This window comes from Arachis ipaensis, chromosome B10, assembly GCF_059453495.1.
Source record: "Arachis ipaensis isolate K30076 ecotype BB chromosome B10, ASM5945349v1, whole genome shotgun sequence".
In the NCBI taxonomy this organism is placed as follows: Eukaryota; Viridiplantae; Streptophyta; class Magnoliopsida; order Fabales; family Fabaceae; genus Arachis; species Arachis ipaensis.
Window position 1 is genome coordinate 70,284,050 of NC_142435.1, and position 5,147 is coordinate 70,289,196.

The 5,147-nt window shown below is 40.6% G+C and overlaps 1 non-coding gene across 1 annotated transcript; it reads left to right on the top strand.

Annotated features, from left to right (window-relative positions):
• Positions 1-3,745: 3,745 nt before the first annotated feature.
• On the top strand, positions 3,746-3,853 carry LOC148580344 (small nucleolar RNA R71). The gene has a single exon (XR_015899676.1). It is a non-coding gene; the product is annotated as a small nucleolar RNA R71 (small nucleolar RNA).
• The last annotated feature ends 1,294 nt before the right edge of the window (positions 3,854-5,147 follow it).

The following is a 5,147-nucleotide window of genomic DNA, read 5'->3' on the forward strand; positions in this document are numbered from 1 at the left end:
GAAAAAACAAAAAAATAAAGAACAAGGAAATTAAAGAACGGGTCCACCTTAGTGATGGCGGCTTGTTCTTCCTCTTGAAGATCTTATGGAGTGCTTGAGCTCCTCAATGTCTCTTCTTTGCTTTTGTTGCTCCTCTCTCATAACTCTTTGGTCTTCTCTAATTTCATGGAGGAGGATAGAATGCTCTTGGTGCTCCACCCTTAGTTGTCCCATATTGGAACTCAATTCTCCTAGGGAGGTGTTGATTTTCTCCCAATAGTTTTGTGGAGAAAAATGCATCCCTTGAGGCATCTCAGGGATTTCATGATGAGGATTTTCCTCATGCTCTTGTCCATGAGTGGGATATCTTGTTTGCTCCATCCTTTTTTTAGTGATGGGCTTGTCCTCATTAATGAGGATGTCTTGCTCTATGTCAATTCCAGCTGAATTGCAGAGATGACAAATGAGATGAGGGAAGGCTAATCTCGCCAAAGTAGAGGACTTGTCCGCCACCTTGTAGAGTTCTTGGGATATAACCTCATGAACTTCTACTTCCTCTCCAATCATGATGATATGGATCATGATCGCCCGGTCTATAGTAACTTCAGACCGGTTACTAGTGGGAATGATTGAGCGTTGGATGAACTCCAACCATCCCCTAGCCACGGGCTTGAGGTCATGCCTTCTTAGTTGAACCGGCTTCCCTCTTGAATCTCTCTTTCATTGAGCGCCCTCTTCACAAATGTCTATGAGGATTTGGTCCAACCTTTGATCAAAGTTGACCCTTCTAGCGTAGGGGTGTGCATCTCCTTGCATCATGGGCAAGTTGAATTCCAACCTTACATTCTCCAGACTAAAATCTAAGCATTTCCCCCAAACCATTGTAAGCCAATTATTTGGGTCCGGGTTCACACTTTGATCATGGTTCTTGGTGATCCATGCATTGGCATAGAACTCTTGAACCATTAAGAATCCGACTTGTTGAATGGGGTTGGTGAGAACTTCCCAACCTCTTCTTCAAATCTCATGTCGGATCTCCGGATATTCACCCTTTTTGAGTTTGAAAGGGACCTCGGGGATCACCTTCTTCTTGGCCACGACTTCATAGAAGTGGTCTTGATGCACCCTTAAGATGAATCTCTCCATCTTCCATGACTCGGAGGTGGAAGCTTTTGCCTTCTCGTTCCTCTTTCTAGAGGTTTCTCCGGCCTTTGGTGCCATTAATGGTTATGAAAAAACAAAAAGCTTTGCTTTTATCACACCAAACTTAGAAGATTTGCTCGTCCTCGAGCAAAAGAAGAAAGAAGAGAGTAGAAGAAGAAGAATTAGAGGAGATGGAGGGGGCTTAGTGTTTCGGCTAAGGGGGAGAAGTAGTGTGTATGTTGAGTGAAAATGAAGGAGTGAAGATGGGTTTATATAGGAGTGGAGAGGGGGGTATGGTTCGTCCATTATAGGTGGGTTTGGGAGGAAAAGTGGTTTGAATTTGAATGGTGGGGTAAGTGGGGTTTTATGAAGGATTGAGGTGAGTGGTGAAGAGAATGGTGGGATTTGATAGGTGAGGGGTTTTGGGGGAAGAGGTATTGAGGTGATTGGTGAATGGGTGAAGAAGAGAGATAGAGGTGGGGTATGTGGGGATCCTGTGGGGTCCACAGAGCCTGAGGTGTCAAGGATTTGTCATCGCTGCACCAAATGACGTGCAAAACGCCCCCTTTCTAACAATCCTGGCATTAAACGCCAGGCTGCTGCCTATTTCTGGCGTTTAACGCCAGCTTCTTGCCCTTTTCTGGCATTAAACGCCAGTCTGGTGCCCATTTTCTGGCGTTAAACGGCCAGAATGGTGCCAGAATGGGTGTTTAACTCCCATTCTGCTACCCTTACTGGCGCTTAAACGCCAATAAGCTTCTCCTCCAGGGTGTTCTATTTTTCATTCTGTTTTTCAGTCTGTTTTTGCTTTTTCAATTATTTTTGTGACTTCACATGATCATCAACCTACAGAAAACATAAAATAACAAAAGAAAATAGAAATTTAACATAGATAAGTAAAATTGGGTTGCCTCCCAACAAGCGCTTCTTTAATGTCAGTAGCTTGACAGTGGGCTCTCATGGAGCCTCACAGATACTCAGAGCATGATGATGGCCTCTCACACAAAACTTAGAGTTTGGTAGTGGCCTTCCAACACCAAACTTAGAGTTTGAATGTGGGGATTTTGTTTGACTCTGTATTAAGAGAAGCTTTTCATGCTTCTTCTCCATGATTACAGAGGGAGATCCTTAAGCTTTAAACACAAGGGAGTCCTCATTCACTTGAAGGACCAATTCTCCTCTGTCAACATCAATCACAGCTTTTGCTGTGGCTAGGAAGGGTCTGCCAAGGATGGATTCATCCATACACTTCCCAGTCTCTAAGATTATGAAATCAGCAGGGATGTAATGGTCTTCAACCTTTACCAAGACATCCTCTACAAGTCCATAAGCTTATTTCCTTGAATTGTCTGCCATCTCTAATGAGATTCTTGCAGCTTGCACCTCAAAAATTCCTAGTTTCTCCATTACAGAGAGAGGCATGAGGTTTATGCTTGACCCTAGGTCACACAGAGCCTTTTCAAAGGTCATGGTGCCTATGGTGCAAGGTATTGAGAACTTTCCAGGATCTTGTCTCTTCAGAGGTAATCTCTGCTTAGTCAAGTCATCCAGTTCTTTGGTGAGCAAGGGGGGTTCATCCTCCCAAGTCTCATTACCAAATGACTTGGCATTTAGCTTCATGATTGCTCCAAGGTACTTATCAACTTACTCTTCAGAAACATTTTCATCCTCTTCAGAGGAAGAATACTCATCAGAGCTCATGAATGGCAAAAGTAAATTCAATGGAATCTCAATGGTCTCTGTATGAGCCTCAGATTCCCATGGTTCTTTCTTAGGGAACTCCATGGAGGCTAGTAGACATCCATTGAGGTCTTCCTCAGTGGAAATCACTGCCTTTTCCTCCTCTCCAGGTTCGGCCGTGTGGGGTATGTTGATGGCCTTGCACTCTCCTTTTGGATTCTCTTTTGTGTTGCTTGGAAGAGTACTAGGAGGGAGTTCAGTAACTTTTTTACTCAGCTGACCCACTTGTGCCTCCAAATTTCTAATGGAAGACCTTGTTTCAGTCATGAAACTTTGAGTCATTTTAATTATATCAGAGACTACAGTTGCTAATTCAGAATGGCTCCGCTTAGAATTCTCTATCTGTTGCTGAGAAGATGATGGAAAAGGTTTGCTATTGCTAAACCTGTTTCTTCCACCATTATTGTTATTGAAGCCTTGTTGAGGCCTCTGTTGGTCCTTCCATGAGAAATTTGGATGATTTCTCCATGAAAGATTATAGGTGTTTCCATAAGGTTCTCCCATGTAATTCACCTCTTCCATTGTTGGGTTCTCAGGATCATAAGCTTCTTCTTCAGATGAAGCTTCCTTAGTACTGCCTGATGCAGCTTGCATTCCAGACATACTTTGAGAAATCATATTGACTTGCTGAGTTAATATTTTATTCTAAGCCAGTATGGCATTCAGAGTATCAATCTCAAGAACTCCTTTTTTTTGTCCCATTATTCACAGGATTCCTTTCAAAGGTGTACATGAATTGGTTATTTGCAACTATTTCAATGAGTTCCTGAGCTTCTGCAGGCGTCTTCTTCAGATGAAGAGATCCTCCAGCAGAGCTGTCCAATGACATCTTGGACAGTTCAGACAGACCATCATAGAAGATACCTATGATGCTCCATTCTGAAAGCATATCAGAAGGACACTTTCTGATCAATTGCTTGTATCTTTCCCAAGCTTCATAGAGGGATTCACCTTCCTTCTGTCTGAAGGTTTGGACTTCCACTCTAAGCTTGCTCAATTTTTGAGGTGGAAAGAACTTTGCCAAGAAGGCATTAACTAGCTTTTCCCAAGAGTTCAGGCTTTCTTTAGGTTGTGAATCCAACCATGTTCTAGCTCTGTCTCTTACAGCAAAGGGAAAAAGCATAAGCTTGTAGACCTCGGGATCAACCCCATTGGTCTTGACAGTGTCACAGATTTGCAGGAATTCAACTAAGAACTGATGAGGATCTTCCATTGGAAGTCCATGAAACTTGCAATTCTGTTGCATCAGAAAAACTAATTGAGGCTTAAGCTCAAAGTTGTTTGCTTCAATGGCAGGGATTGAGATGCTTCTCCCATAGAAGTCGGGAGTAGGTGCAGTAAAGTCACCAAGCACCTTCCTTGCATTGTTGGCATTGTTGTTGTTTTCGGCTGCCATGGCTTCTTCTTGTTTGAAAATTTCTGTTAGGTCCTCTACAGAGAGTTGTACTTTAGCTTCTCTTAGCTTTCTCTTCAAGGTCCTTTCAGGTTCAGGATCAGCCTCAACAAGAATGCTTTTGTCCTTGCTTCTGCTCATATGAAAGAGAAGAGAACAAGAAAGTATGGAATCCTCTATGTCACAGTATAGAGATTTCTTGAAGTGTCAGAGGAAAAGAAGAATAGAAAGAGAAGGTAGAGAAGAGAGAATTCGAACTTATCAAGGGAGATAGAGTTCGAATTGCATATTGAGGAGGAGTGTTAGTCCTTAAACAGAAGGGTGTGAGAAGAGGGGAAGAATTTTCAAAATTAAAGTAAAAAGATTTTGAAATAATTAAAAGAATTTTGAAAATTTGGTAAATGATTTTCGAAAACTAAGATTGGGAAAGAAATAAAGTGATTTTTGAAAAAGATTTCGAAATTAGAAATAAAAAAGATATGATTGAGACTTAATTTTGAAAAAGATATGATTGAAAAGATATGATTGAGAAGATATGATTGAAAATCAAATAAAAAAGGAAAGTTTTAAAATTAAAGTTGATTACTTAACTAACAAGAAATTAGAATATATGATTCTAGAATTAAAACTTTTGATCCTTTTTTAATAGGCAAGTAATAACTTGAAAATTTTGAATTAAATTACTAATTGTAGCAAGGATTTTCGAAAATAGTAATAAATAAAAAAAATTGAAAAGAAATTGATTTTGAAAAGGTATGATTGAAAAGATATGATTTGAAAAAGATTTGATTTTGAAAAATCATGAAAACTTGAAAAAGATTTGAATTAAAAACAAAATCTTCCCTCTAGTGTCATCCTGGCATTAAACGCCCAGAATGGCATCCATTCTAGC